The sequence below is a fragment of the Copidosoma floridanum genome, unplaced genomic scaffold (assembly GCF_036245765.1).
Source record: "Copidosoma floridanum isolate Cflo_tuat_1 unplaced genomic scaffold, Cflo_Japanese_pri ptg000001l, whole genome shotgun sequence".
Classification (NCBI taxonomy): Eukaryota; Metazoa; Arthropoda; class Insecta; order Hymenoptera; family Encyrtidae; genus Copidosoma; species Copidosoma floridanum.
The window spans coordinates 7,155,124-7,171,519 of NW_028321878.1; the positions used below are offsets into that span (position 1 = coordinate 7,155,124).

The 16,396-nt window shown below is 37.2% G+C and overlaps 1 long non-coding RNA gene across 1 annotated transcript; it reads right to left on the reverse strand.

The window, feature by feature from the left end:
• Positions 1 to 1,517: 1,517 nt before the first annotated feature.
• LOC149376007 (uncharacterized) lies at positions 1,518 to 2,301 on the reverse strand. The gene is made up of 4 exons (XR_016293154.1): positions 2,248 to 2,301; positions 2,098 to 2,176; positions 1,839 to 1,955; positions 1,518 to 1,638 (listed from the first exon to the last, which is right to left on the reverse strand). It is a non-coding gene; the product is annotated as an uncharacterized LOC149376007 (long non-coding RNA).
• Positions 2,302 to 16,396: the final 14,095 nt, after the last annotated feature.

Below are 16,396 nucleotides of genomic sequence, written 5' to 3' on the forward strand. Positions count from 1 at the left end.
TAAGTACTATCTTCCGCATCGTAAGAAATACAGCTCGGTGCGACACGTCTCGTCATCCCAAAAGCGTCAAACGCATTCAAGCCGCTACAAACTTCAAACTCAATAACTCAAAGTCAAAACAAAACCCTGCAGCTATGGACGCGTACACGCTAGAAATCAAAACCCCTAACCCGAATCCGTTGCACCTTTTGGGTCGTCGCATCGGCGGCAGTGGTCACCGGCCAACTGGCCGTTTAGTTGTCCCGGGCATTTTTCGGCTTCTTAGCGGACTGTAACAATAAAAAAGAAAAAAAAAAAAAAAAAAGGAAAGCCTGGTGCAAGGGAGCACGCGCCACGCGTACATCAACTCTCGGGTATAACATATTATATAGGTGCACCCAAGAGCAGCAGCAGTGTATAGATAGTAAAGGGACCTCAAATCGTTTTCCAAAGAAAATAATAAAAAGCAGCGGGGAAAAAAAAGAAGTAGTAGAAGAGGGAAGAAAGAGGACGGAAGGAAAAAAATAGGCAGTACCGAAACAGCGATTCCACACATACTTACACACACGCGCGCACGCGTCGTGGTCACTGCGCGGACGTATTATAACGCCAGAGAGTCCCGATCGCTCTCCCTTCCCCCGCCATCTCCCTGTCGTCCAGCCATTGTATTGTACGAGCTCTCGGCCATCCACCCTGTACATCGCGTGTGTATATATGCCCACTCCCAACGCAGGCATCGGGCGCCCCTCTGATCCATCTCTCTCTCTCTCTCGCGCCCTTTTTTCTACTACTTACTCTCGTACCTATATTTTCCTGCAGCTTCTGTCTTTTTCTCGCTCCCCGCTCGAGCGTGTGGGCAACACACAACAGCTGACCCCATGCTGTCTTTTCCTGCAAGTGTGTATACCTATACTTGGACGAGAGCTTTACCTCCGTCTCTCTCGCTTTTTGCGGGGTTGACCTATCGGATGGGTACTTACGGTTCATCTGCTGACACCACCCCTATGCGTGCATTTTTTTTTTTTTTTTTTTCTCTTCCAATGCGCGCATTCGCGATTTTGGATTCGTACCTGGAGTGCGTGAGCGATCGGGGGTGGAGTGGAGATTTTCAAAGTCGAGAACGGGCGGCTTGATTTCTTCGATGGGAGTTTTGTGGGATGATGTCGATCCTCTATTTTTTTTTTTGGCTTCTGGTTTGGTTTTTTACCAGATGAGGAGCGAGTGCTGTCAACCTTGTGGCTTACAGGTTATTTCTTTTCGTCCTTATTTTGTCAATAACATTAGTTGATTCGAAACATGAAAATAGAATAAAACAATTGATTTTCAAAATTGATAGTTCAATTTTATAAAATGGTTTTTTTTTTTTTTAAAACGCAAAATTTTTTTAACGAAGAAGAATGAAAAGGTTTTACCGAATGAGAAAGAAAATAAGGATTTTTTTTGGATGGACAAAAAAAAAACCAGTTGACTCAAAAATGTAATACATATTTATTTTGATAAACCAAAAGTTCCATATTAAATTTTGATCATTGCTGTTCTTTTGTTTCTCGTGCGCGCCTCTTATATTTTTGTATGAAATTATTACGTGGAGATTAGCTTCAGCCTCTGTATCCTTTCTCCCTACACATCTTGGGAGTGAAACCACATCGAGCAACCTTACTATAAATAGAAAGTTTACATTTATTATTTTCATGAAATCGAATGATTATGATGGGTTTTGGCTCGTGTTCACTCAGCATATAATATCTGGTTATAATAAATGATAAAAACTAGTCTCGCGCAAGTAACTATTTTTTTTTTTTTTTTTTCATGATATTACTTTTTTTTTTTTGGAATTTTGATATTGAATATTTACTTACGAATTTGATGGACACCAATAAGACGGACCCCAAGTGCAAGGATCGCTACCGAGAAGTGCTCTTCTGTATCCACTTTTCACACACATATCATGAGTCCAACCACATCGTGCATTGACCCTAAAACATTTAGAAATATCTAAGTTTTTACTTACGTTTGAATAACTATCATTTATAAAACTTGTATTTAATAATAATAATTTGTGAAAATTAGATAAAATTTACATCATTTAATAAATTAAAAAAGTAGATACTATCTTACGATTTAGGTGGACACCAGTATGTTGGACCTAAGTCACATGCTTGACGAGAAAAGACTTGAGTCACTTGGCTTGCTATGACTATTGGATTATAATAAAGAATGAAAATTCTAATACAGATTGATCTTATTTAATAAATTTGTAAAGCTTACCTATTAAAAGAAAATTGAAGCAAATAGTATAGAGAACTTTCATCTTGACGTTATATTTTTTTATATTTTCTTGATACTGAAATAAATGCGTGAAAGTTACTGAAATTAAAAAAAATTTGTATTATTCAAACTAATTTTGGTGTACAGACAATAACTTTGTATGCTACCTTTTATTTACGAATACATTGATATGTGAATTTAAAAAATACTTAGTAATAAAAATAATTCCAAACATGTAGTTTATATGTGAATGAAACTAAAATTTTACGTACAAAACACAAATGCTGTATTTTTTATTAGATCAAAAAATAATATTTTTGTTTGTAAGACAACATATAAACTCATCAAATCGTAAGTACTACAATTAATGAGACTTCGAATTTATACTAGATGTAGATTTGAAAAAAATTTAGTACATATAATAATAATAAGAAAAAATACTTACAAATGCAAAATGATGTTGATGTAAAAATTGAAATGTTAATTTAAAAAAAATCTCTACAGCTTTTATTTCAAAATTACACGAGCAATAACGCCCCTTCCAACTTTGATCTTAATAAAATTTTTTATCGTACAACTGTTTTTACTCCATTTAATTATTTTGATAAAATGTAAATTTTCAATACCTTTCTTCTTTTTATATCTCACAATCAAAATTACATAAATCATTAGTAATTACGTACGTAGATATCAAAAACTATTTGGTTTTCATTATAATATCATACGGGAATAAATTATGAAGTGTTTAAAATACTCCAGAAATTTTATCAAGTATATTATTTATTGAAGGAAAATTACAGGGGAAAAAAAAATCTCTGTATCTATTGATTAAAATTTTTATTATTCAAGCTTAAGATGATACCACATAATATAAGCTGAATTTCATTTATTTTCGAAACATTTCAATGGCACTATGAAAAAAAATAAAAAAATAAAAAAAAATAAAAAAAATACATGTAGTACAAGACTGGAAATAAAAGTTTGTGAAATTATACGAAATATTGATATGAAACATTTTACCGATATACTTACAGCAGTCTTCTAGGTTCTTGTAGGAATTCAAGATGATCAATCATAACAACGAAAAATGGCTCCGACTGTATCGTGGTTCAGAACTTTATCAAAGTTAAAGAACGAAAAAAAAAAACGTTTTCTCTATATAATGTTGCTACAAAATTGTGTAAAATTAGCTAGGTTACATTATATTTGAGTGACAACATTTAATGTCATGAAAATAAATAATGCGTAAAGATATTACTTATATTAGAGTTACACAAATGAATACTAAGGGTGCCCAATAACTACCCAAGTTTTAGCGATTTTATGCATTTTTATTACTAGTACTAAATTTATCTAAGTACATTTCTTGTCATATATTTGATCATACTATCCATACAAACCAAAATAATTAAGGTATATTATTGACCATTTGTTCAGAAAATCATCTAAAAATTATTTTTCTTACTTAAGGCACTTATTTTACCTTTATACGTTTATATGACACCGGGTACGAAAACTGTTTTTAAAAATAATGAACGTGGCCTGTTTATGTTAAAATTTATGTTTAATTTGCTCATTGCACAAAATAAAATTTTTTTTTATATATTAAATGAATAAATCGTAAATTATAGTTCATGAGTTAATGAAACAATAATCATTGTGCACAACAACAGTGCATTGGTGATTATTATTGATTAATTTTACCAACAACATAAAACCATCGCGAAAAAACTAATCGATGTATAAAAAGAGACACCAAAGTTATGGTACAAGTTTTCTGAAACAAAAAAAAAAGTGAATCATGTCTTATTCCGCCCACGTCAGCAATACGCACTCGTCAAAAATACGAAAAAGCAGGAAAAAGTAAAAGCCCGAGTAAGCAGTAGCAGCATGCAGTGGTACATATTAGAGCAGAAAAGGGAGCTGCAGGAGTAGGGTGAGGAGAGCAAAGCCAAAAACGGAGAGATAAGGCATAAACTAGACAGAGTTCGTATGTGCGTCGGAGAAAAGCCTCGCGCGCGTGCGTACATAAGGCGGATCATGTCATCGAGAAAGAGGGTAACGAAGCGGGCGCGCGCCGGGCACACGCACGCGTTGTGGTTTTTCGTTTCAGAAAACGAGAGGAAAAATTCGTTCGATGACGTTTTGTGCGAAAGGGGTCGTGGACAAATGCGATACCCACATATATACAGAGAGGCCGGATGGATCTTTTTTTCTTGGTACAAGCGTGTCGTATCGAAAATGAAAATTCACCCCTTTCTGCTTTCCTTTGGGCGCGCCATGTGCTCCTGTGATGCCCTTTATTCACACGTGTCTGTGTTTTTCTTTGCAGAGGCAGTCACTTGCGTTTGAATATTTTGTTTGTTGCTGTAGTCAAATTATACTTTGGTTTTTTTTTTCATTTAAGAGATAAAATTTTTTTCTTTTTTTTCTACAAAACCATATTTTTAGACAAAGAAATGGAGGATGTATTAGCAAAATGAGGTTAAACTAAAAGCTGCTCGACCATCATTTATATTTTTGATTTATTATACATCTAATACGCTACACTTACATTGTCTTGGGCAAGGTACAAAAAATTTTACGATACGTTTTTCCGATTAAATTTATTCAATTGATTAAAGTAGTCAATAATTTTTCCGTGCATTTTTTTTATATCTTCCCACCCAGTAATATTATGGTTTTTTTGTATGGATCCTTTTTAAATCAATTGGTTATAAACACTTAAGATAAATGTTGATGGAAAATAAGTAACCAAAATGGATGAAAAACCTTTGCATTAACTTGCTTCACACACATCATACACGATTCCAAATGCCATTGATCACAGTATAGGTAAAATTTATACTGTGCAGAGACACGTCGATCGAGTGGGTAGCACTCCACACATTTTTGAGTAGTTTCCAAAATTTTAGTTGGTTATTGCAAACATAAATTAATGTTTGATATGCTATGATCTCGGACTGAAATTTGCTACATAGCTTTTTTTACATATAAGCAAACACGTATGCATGAATATTAACAAATAATACTGTTAAAAACTGTTGATTTTAAATTTTGAAGTTGAGTCATTACCATGCTGTTGATGTCGTACGATTGTATTTACTGTACGTTGAAGATTTCCAGGAAACAGTGAATTAAGTAGTAAATTAGGTGCGTGAAGAAAAAGACGATGAATCTTATTTTTATTCTTAAAACATAATGTTTTCGTTACGTTATTATCATACTGTTATTGCAATTTTATTTATTAATGTTAATCATTTGTCCCTTATTTTATAAAAAAAATGTTACAATTATTACGATACTATTATTATTTACTTTTTTATGAAGGCTTGCGATCGTAGGATTATATGTATGTGAAATTTAGCAAATATATTACATCAGCGATAAACCTGTCATAGAACTATAAACGGTGGATCTGTAGTACTGTTTTTGAAATATAGATTGTGTATTTAATTAAGGGTATTTTTAACCCCTTTCGGACATATTTTCTACTAAAAGTTTTTTTTTAATATGAATGTACTACTTGTTAACTGTCATAAAAATACAAAAAATTAAATTTCTGTTTGTGGGACGGAGAAAATATAACATAACATATTTTTCTTTGACGTACGAAAAATATTGAAATTTCATAAAAAAAGAAAGTCGACGACAACTCGAAACTTTGAACTGATAAAACATAAAGTACACTTTTGTTTTTCTCAGCTTGAAAATTATCATGAAATGTCATTGCCCTTCATGTTTTTAAATTATGTATATTTAATAGACTACTTGATAGACAGCTCATCGGTGTTTTTCTGCTAATCACTGAGTCTTATCAAATTATTGCAGTAACAAATATATGAGACATGATGAATGTTTTTCATCATCGAAAAAATAAAATTTCACATCAATTACAATGTACATGGCGTAACGACAATCCTACGAATTGTAGTACAATCACATATACCTACGTCAGACTCGATGTTTTTTCTCTACAGCAGATCCTTACTTCGAGGCTATGGCAAAGATATCATTTTTCATTTCCATGCGAAAACAGCACAAAAGCTGTTGAAAGCGAGAATAAGAGACGAGCGGAGCACCGGGGGAACACGATCATCATCCAGATATCCGAAAAAAAGGATGACTGGACTGTACACGGATGCGGGGGAGGGAAGCTGTGCGCGAGGGTGCGTTTACACAGCTGCCGCTGCGGCTGCAACTTCGAGTGAGTAACCCTTTCCTCGTTTCAGGCGGATGCGCATTCGTGAAAAAATATTTTTTTGACTGATTTTTGGGGAAAGGTCAAGAGTAGTGGGCGATTGGCGAGATGCGTGTTTTTTTTTCACTCGAGTGTAAACCGATTGTTTTCCATGTTTATAATAAAATCCATCGTCGATTCTTCACAGCTAAAATTATTGCGAGATAAAGACTATCCAGTTGCTGATTCCAACTCGACCATCGTTTCAAATTTCTTTTATTTGAGTAAGTGGTTGATTCGGAAGAAAATGTGCTCAAAATATCTCTCGAAATATTTTCAAACATTCGCCCGTGAGCCTATTTCAGTTCATTTTATGGGAAAGTGATTAAAAGAAAGTGTTATTATTGGCGATTTCTTTTAATTTTCATATGCCAAAGAGTCAGAATATTTACTTGCTAATCATCATGGCAAATGCTTGTCATGTGTTTCTCATTTTTTTTTGCACATTTAAATTTTGAATCCATAGACTTGGCCATACTTGCTGATTACGTTACATCGCAACGGTATTCGCATGAGCAAAAAAATGCACTACTTTGTCAACGAAATGACTTTCTCGACCTTTTCAAAAATTTATCAAATTAAAGAAAACGCAATGGTAAGAACAATACCTAGTAAAACTTCGAGGTATTTACAAAGCAGTGCAAACCAGTTAAAATCCGACATCTTGGATAATGACCTTCAAAGTATTCCCCCAAAGGTCTATAGTCAGCGGTTTTTTCGATTGCATGTCACAAACTAGCTTGACCTTGGTATAGTCAAAATTTTTTCAAATCGGTTTATCATTTATCGCATTTACCTCAAAATTCGAGTCAAGGGGATATTTCCATTGACATAATCTATATCCTAACAATGGAACCGTTGGATAGTGAATAAATATTTAATATGGAACGATGAGAAAAAAATAAGGCTTGGAACAATGCAAGGGTGACTAATGTTCCTCTTGAGGGCTCAGCAAATGTATAAAGTTGGAAAAAAAAAGAAAGTAAGAAAAATAGAAATTTGCTCATCCGTCGAGGGCGATTACTTCAAGTGCGAGGGCGGGGATCTACTGATCATAAACAATAACTCATCACACATCGGCTCACTCATTCCTTGAAGACATGTACGAAAAATCGCACATTATAATGCAAATAATCTATTTTACATTTGAAGGATCGTCCTAAAAGTCACGAACCGGCATTATGAGGCGTATAAGGTATCGGTGCATCCAAAGGCTTGTTAAAAATCACACTATTGTCGTTCGGTTGATACTCTCGTTCAAGGAAAATTTTACGATGGCATTAGAGAACTGATATAAAAAAAAAGGGAGAAAAAAAAACGCCCTCGGTTATTCGCAAGGAAATTCCAGCTCGAGCGAAAACACGCTTGTATATCATCAGCAGCCGGACTTTTCGGAACCAATATCCATAAATCATAAGCTCGCCGCCGATCGCGAGCAACATTATTAGCTAACATTGACCTTTTTAGGAAAGAATTTTCCCACATACTCGGGGAGTAACCACGAGGGCCTCACCCTTCAGTCCAGAATCCTCTCTGTCCGAGATTCGCGGAATCGGCATAACAGTAAAGGCAATAAATAAGGGGCTCGTTAAAAAATAAAAATTTCCAAAAGACCTGACTCGGCGGAAAAAAAGGGCATGCAAAGCGGAGGAAAAGCCAGCGGGAGGAGAGCGCCTCCGAAAATATGGTACCTATACCTACACACCCCGCAAATATATATGTATATACTCGAACGGCTGCATATATAAAAAGGGAAGAGCGCGCCTCGAGGGAGCTGGTTGCGCGCCAGTTCTCTCTTTTCCTCGACACATTTTTTCTGGCTTTCGCTTTTTCCAGGGGCCCTATAAATCTGCACGCTCGGGAGTCAAAAACATATTATATCCGTCCAAAGGCGTGTTTTGCATGCGCTCGGCCATTCAATCGGGGAAAATCCCTGGCTTCGAAAGCGTTTCCCTTTCGTGCTCACGGCTCTCTTGTTTTCTAAAACAGTTGGCCCTTTCGTCATACTCGCCCCCTGCGCATCATCGAAAAAGCACATTCGCCAATATGACTATCGCATTTACTTTGGCGGATCGTGTGCTCACGGGCTACTCCAGGTATATATGTATACACGGGGAAAGTTTTTATTGTACTATACGCATTCTGATCCGAAACTGTGTACGTGTAATCCTTTACCTGCTAGCTTGGCCCTTCGGCACGTACGTTTTATCTCGTAAACAACGTCGTTTGAAAATCCGCAGGGAAATGTACTTAACGAGAGGCGCGCGCGCTCAAAGAGGTGAACGACGGATTTGCATGTTGGGCCGGCTTTTTCGAAGATATGCTCGAGTTTACGACGCAGAGGTCAAGAGTCGCTGGAAAATCTTTGTATTTACGATCGGGCCTTTTTAAGGGTGCCGAGGGGAGGGGCAAGAGCTGTTTTCGACGAGCTTAGGGTCCCAACTCTCGGCCGAGGACTATACCGGAGCGGGTTTTCGGGGTTTTTTTTCTTCTCCTTCTCTCGATGTTTTTCGTTGCGCTTTGTTTTTCATAACTATTGGCACGATATTCAACATTAAAATCAAGGTCAAGATTTTAATCGCGCCATGAAGAACTTTTTCCAAAAATGCAGCAGTTTTCCAAATGTAAACGGAAAGCTTGATAAGCACTTCGCTAATGACCAATACTTGGCTCACGCAAACGTAGAGCTCTTAATTATGCGGCTACGAATCCGGTTTTGACCAGATTTTATCGTAGATACTCCTTTAAAATAGCCTTGGTTTTTTCGTTATTTTTCACTGTCATTACCAATGGTGATAACACGTTATAAGTAGGTACGAAAATTTTTTTAAAACTGGACGCTAATCTTTACGCAACAAAAGCTACGAGTTTTCGATATCCAAAAAAGATGAAAACATGCGAATGGCTCTTTTGATGGTCTTTTTTTTTTTAGTTGAGTGCACAAATATCTCCCATGCAGAAAAAAATGGAGTAAACATCTGTACCGCGCATCATTTTTCGCTTCAAAAAAGCAATCTTTATCGCTCCACGCATTGTTTTTCCGGTGGAGAGTGTCATATACATCTCAAAAGCCGTCCTTCGAGCGCAACGTATAGATGCACGCACCGGACTTTATTCAAAAGAGAAACTCCAGCGTCGATGCCCCCTTTTTTTTTTCCTTTCGCATAGGCAAAGCAGGCCCGGGAACGACCGAAAAACAACACGCAAATGAAACGGAAAAGAGAAAACTTTGGACAAGCGAAAGGCGGAGAAGAGAGAGGGAAAAAAAAAAAAAAAAAAAGAATCCTCACGCGGCTAATGCGAATAGTTTTCCGGAAGGCCCGACTTTCCCCCGAACGTGCGTGCGGCCGCGGGCGCGCGCAAAAACCCCGTTACATCCTTCTACAGTCCGAGCTTTCGGCGGTGGCGAAAAACGCAACGGCCTCGCGTTGCACTCCTTTTCTAAGCCCCTCGGGCCGGGGCAATAAAAAGTCCCGGGCAGCCGTCGTAAATTTCTCCGACAACGAGGCTCGGCTTGCGCCCTTGGCTTATTCCCCCGTCCTCCTCTTCTTCTCCTCTCATAAGCATATTCGGCGGGCATTGTTGTTTTTCCCTTAAACCAAATGCGATTCGGAAAAAGAGCCTCCTCCGACTGCGGTGCATGTGACTTTTTTAGGGCCCACGATGATTCGGGGACCTGTGCGTGTATATACGCTTTGGGGCACGTTAGCAAACCTGCGAGCGGTGGATAGGGAGGGGGTGTGTACTGTTGGTGCCGTTGTCGTATACGGTGCTTGACTCTGGCCATTGTGAACTAATGACGAGTAAATTTGGATTGTCCTTGTTATTTACGAGCCGTAAATACGCATTCGCGCTGTTCGGCGTGTTTTCGACTGTCGGTTGCCGTTACTTTTCTGCGATTGATGATGTTTGGTTAATTATTTTGTTTTTGGCGTTCCTTTAAGCCCTTTTTGTCCCGAGGTAACACATTTTGCCAGCTTACGCAGGATTGGGAGGGACATTTTTTCACGTTTTCGACACAAGTCTTTGAATTTTCTCAGGTAGATTAATTTTTTTTTTTTTTTTTTTTTTCGTAAAGTATACTTGGGTGGGCATAATTTTTAAGCTAAATTATTTTTCGAGGCACGTAATTGTAAATGATTTTTAGGAAAACTTGACGAAAATAGTGTGTTTCCAATGTAAAAATGGTTACAACTATCGCTGATACAAGAGCATGCTCGTGGGCTATATTTACCTAGCGTCCGAAGCTTTTAAGCTTTTTACGTAACTTCGTAGCTGCTTGTTAATAGGAACGCTAATTGAAGCTCTGTATTTTTTTTCAAGACAGAAAAAACATCAACGTGAAAGAAAAAAAAAAAAAAAAAAAAAAAGACTCTCGACACCTCTTTTCTTTAAACATTTTAACGCATTACTTAGTCATACGGTTTGAGTTAAGAAATGCTAGATAACGGATTGTTGGATTTCGTTACACTTACAATAGCTGTTTTAAATTTTTTTCTTTAACTCTGAAAATAGAAATAACAGCAGTGAATCATTTTAAAAGTAATTTTAAAAATTGATAAATATTTACATTGAATTCCTTAATTTTTTTTTTCACAATTAACACGGTCTGAAAAATATATTTATAAAACCCTTGCATTGTGGAAAACATAAAATATTTTAAACGCGTATGAAATTGAAGACACAGGAATTCCTTAAATTCTCATGGGAGGGATTATTCTGCGATGGCAGACTGATAAATATTTTCTCGGTTAAGAAATCGTAAAATATACTTCAAAATTACCTGTAAGTCACTTTCTCCTGTAAACTTGATGTTTCGGGTTAACATTATGGTGGGTTTTAATTTTTGACATCTATTTATTTGTATGGAAAAATCCTAAATTTGAACAATAAACCTTAACATACTTTATATTTAAAAGTAGAAGTTATATTAAAAGCCTGAAAAACGCACTGAAAATGTGAGACTTACATTCGTGTATTGATGTTTATTGTTTCGGTAGTATTTTTTATTTTAAGCAAAATTAACCTGAATAATTTTAATATAAATTACAATTATCTTTAATTAATATGTAGATTTTAAAAACAAATTTTCAAATATAATTGTAAGAAAGGAATTTTCCTATTTCGTTAATTGAATATGTAGTTTATATATACTGATTTTGCCCAAAACAAATGCTTGATCGAAAATTTATCTTTTATTCAATATTTTATAATCAGTCGTAATTATAATTAATACACAGATTTTAAAGCTTGGTTATATTTTGTTTCAATTCTATATAAAATAAAAACAACTAATTTATTATCTTTAAGTAAGCTTCCGCTAAAAGCCTCGAATCGTAATAGATTTCGCCTGAGCCTGATTTGTCATCATAGTTTTGGGCTAGTATGTGTATTTACGAGACTGTTTTTCAATGACTCATAGTAAATACTCTTGGGTGCAATTGGCATTGTACTTCAGTAAATAGCCCTAGAATTTTCGAAAACTCATCGATGGAAAATATTGCAAATAACATAATGACCATGAACATTATTTTTAGATAAATCGACACCGGACTTATTTGAAAGTCGTAATTGTCTTTACCTTAGAATATTTTACTTTTGTGCACTACAACCCTTTGTTCTCATAAAAGTACGTACAAATATATAATGAGAGTGATTATAACATGATTTAGATCTCGTAAGTAGTATTTGTATACTCGACTATTGTAATTTGCAACTCCATTTTAAAATAAGAAAATCGAAATGGTGAAAAGTTAAAATAATATTGTTTCCAAAAAAAGACAAATGTTAATCAATAGTATTCAATGATAAAGTCCTTTCTACGACCTTCTGAATGTAATTTCAAGGAACAAAAGTGAATAATAATTTAAAAGTAATAGAAAATAGTATCATTTTTTTTATCTCAATCCACGTAGAACCATGAATTATCATAAATTTGAATTAGTCTTAAAAAATTTTTGTAGAGACATTATGCAAGTTATATTTAAAATGTTTTTAGTAAAGAGTTATTATTAAATATTTTGACGAAATTTCACGATAAAAAAAACGTTCAAGGATGTCACAACAAAAATACTTGGAAAAGACATTATCAAGTAATAAAAAAAATAAAAAATAAAAACAAAAAAATAGTACGTACATGTGAAAACAGTTGGATCTAGTTTCTAAAACTAAGCCGTTTCGGTAGGACGCGTAGGAGATTAGTTCGGAAAAAATTCAAACGAAAGGAGAAAAAAAGGGTTGGAAAGAAAGATTTTTTTCGCTTAACGCTCCCTTTACTTTTTTTTCGAGCAACATTTCGGTACGGCTTAGAAAGCTAAAGAAATAACTTCGAAGATTATGTAACTATTAGCTGCACAACGCCGTAAGGAGAAATATGTAGCAACTTTCGTATTTTTTTTTTATTTTTTTTTTATCACGCTGAGGGTAAACCATTTCTCAGCCAAACGAACCATCGAGAAAAAAAAATTGGGAAAAACTTAGAAAACTCCAGAAGGTCAGTAAAAGTAAAAAGAAACCACAAAAACCCATCACAGCATTTAGAATAAAAATATCACTTAAAAAAAAATTTAACAAACATTTCCCAACATTTATTAAGTATACATACTTTATCAAAGTCATATTTTAAACTTTTTGTGTAACATTTAAAACAGTACCTCGCAAGGATATAATTATATAAATCAGAGTAACTTCACATTGGGAGTTAAATGTATCCAAACAGTGGATCCAAAAAATTTGGATAAATCGAGAAAATTTAATAAATAAAACGTGAAAAAGAAATTTTTCAAGAAGTGCTAGACGTAAGCCTCGAAATAACATTATTTTCCCCAGCCGAGAGATCGACAAAGACGTCCCACGACTCCCTCATCAGAATCCAAGTCCATTCGTGCAGTCGTCGCGTATAAGGAAAAATTGCACGACGCGTCGACTTTTTCCCCCTTCGATCTCGAGCCCTCGAGCAAGGGAATCGTTATTGGTCATTTCACTCTCCGCACATATGCGCGCACACATGCACACACATGGAAACCAGGGGGTCGCGTAAAAGGAAAAATGCGAGCGAACGGGAGGAAAAAAAAAAAGATAGGCGCGATAGGCAAGGATGAGACGAGAGAGATAGAGAGAAATGGACGAGTGCTCCTTGTATTGTACAACCCACACCAGAGAGAAAGCGAAAGAAGGACGGGGTTGCCGTGGGGGACGACCAGACTGTACGGAAAGAGCGATAAGTTGAAAAAAATAAGATTACGGTCCTTCGCATTGTCATCGCGATAATATAATTTCCCGTTTTTTTCCAGAAGTCGTCAAAAATTTTTCGAGCCGGTTTTCCGCTTTGTCCAGTTTTGACGAAATTTTGACAAACAGCTGATTCATGGCATTTATTGCGTGCACGTCCAAGCCTACGAAAATACGATTTGTTGAAGATATACACGTGAAGAACAATGCATGGTTTCTTACGGAAAAAAGAAACAAACATTTTATGTACATGCAGTAAAAAATGATGTGGCTCTGATTATTCAACTGTGCCGTTAACTCAAGGTCGATTCAGAATATTGGCTCCAAGAAAAATCGAAATAACTTTGATCAAACATTTGTTTACGCTCTGGTGGAGTAAAAACTGTAAAAGGCTTTAGATCGCGTTACGAATAGACATTGCCATGTGTATTAATATATATATTACCGAAAGAGTTGAATCATAATTTTACTAAAATTCGCTCCTTTTTTTTTTGTGCAGGCCCACTCTTCTCAGGTTCAAATTTTCATGGATTTCCGCATGTATAGACTCACGCAGGTACACACCAAGACTTTTGGGCCTCTTCTGGGCGTCCGTAAGGTAATCAAGTCTCATTCACTCGAGCCCCGCGCCATTTATGGCGTCAATAATTAGCTCCAGGCTCCATCGGTAGGTTCAAACAATCTGCGTTTGCACCAATACCGATTCGTGCGTATAGTAGACACCGTATATAAGTGTGTGTACCAATGGAATTTCCAGCAGCAGCAACAACAACTTTTTCCCAATATTGTTGTCCCCACATTTGTTATTTACGACGCTCGAGGATGATACTTTTGGGACAGGAAAAACCGACGTGCGTTACAGCAGCTACAGCGTCATACAGTGCAGTACTCAGTAGACGAGCGGCGCATTTGGTTAACTCGATGCTTGTTTTGGAAATTTTCTGTTTTCCGTGTTTCGCGCATTTGGTCATCCATAGACGGTGAAAATATAGCATCGGATCAACAACAAATACCATTGTATACGAAACATGACCAAAAGCCTCGAAGAATGGAGGGAAAAAAAAAAAGCTCGGCTCCACACGAGGAAAACACGCTCTCTCGCCCCTTCGGAAAAGCGCAGATCGAGCACGTATACACACACGAATGTGGGTTGCGTCCCTCGGCATCGGAGAGCAGAAAAAAACAGAAAAAGAAATATACCTCGGGAGAAGAGAGAGAGAGGGAAAAAAAAAGAGGAGCCTCGAAAGGGGAGGAATAAGAAGACACGAACGCGGGGGCGATGCCGAGCACATAAGGAAGAGAGAAAAGGGTCAGGCATCTTTGTGTATACACACATGTGCATGGAGAAGAGGGAGAGAGAAAAATACTCTCTCTAACTACGCGATAACGGCAAGACGCGTGTGAGGAGTCGCAGGGAGGGGAGGCAGAAGAAGGTTCCTTTTTTTTTGTTTCCTCTCTCCTTCTTGACTTCCCTCTCTATACGTATTATATACACACTGGCTTTTGGGGGAGGCGAGCAAGGAGGGGTGGGGGTGTACACGCGCTCGATGGTCCAAAAAAAGAAAAGAAAAAAGAGAGCGCACGGCCGTGTCGGGGCCCCGCACACGCCACGCGCTTCGGATGCAAGGAGGAGAGCTTTCACGCACTACAAGAGGGTTGATGCGGGGGGTGGGGTGGATGGGGGGGACGAGCGATTGCGGAAGGGAGGAAGGAGCCTTTGTCCTATCGCGTTGCTTGGGATACACGGGCTGCACGAGCCGAGAGTATATACGGCTTTTCTCTCCGCTCCGTTTTTTTTATCTCTCCCCCCCCCCTCAGTGGCGATCGGACACAAAATGGAATGGATGTCGGCGACGCGTGGAAATCTGCGGATGGTCTCCATTTTCGTACTTTCGGCCGAGGGAGATTCATTTTGTTTTTGACGACAACCTATACGTATGTTATTCATTTGTTATATTCAACGACTGATCCCTTGAAACGAGCAAAAACCAAAATTTCATAAAAACAACAACAATGACAACAATAGCAATAGCATTTGCTTCCAAAACATTGTTCCGCGAAAAACTCTGGTACATATTTATGGGAGTACAAAACGCAAAACTCACGCAAGCTTGTTCACACGTTTTCCCGAAAGTTCAAAATAGACAAATCAGCGCCTAATTTACCTGGCACTCTTGAAACAATAAGCCAAAGCTCGATAAAAAGACACGCAGCGGCTCTTTCTGGACGCGGTTGAAAGAAAAAAAGAAAAAAAAAAGTAGCGCTGGCATCAGCAGCTGATCAAAAGACCGGGAGAGCGAGAGATGAATGGGGACGTGGTACCTATGTATACGTCGGCGCTTTTTTTACTCTCGAAATAAGTCGGCACGTGTCTCCTCCTCCTCCCCCTCCTTTTCTAACCCATTGAGAGAAAAACGAGCGTTTAAAGGGGGGTTTTACTTGCCCGACTATTTTCAAAGCACCGAGGAGATGGAGAAAAAAAAAAGTGCTCGGGAAATCACGGGATAACAACGGCTTGAGAGTAAGACACGGTGCGCGCAGCCATACGTAATAGTCCTCCTTGGGGTTGGATTTTTCGTGGAAGCGCGTTTAGGGAGTAATGCCAGGCTGGGATGATTTTTTTTTAAATGCAGAGGGTTTGAACAAGAGAGAGAGAGAGAGAGAGAGAGAGAGACAAAC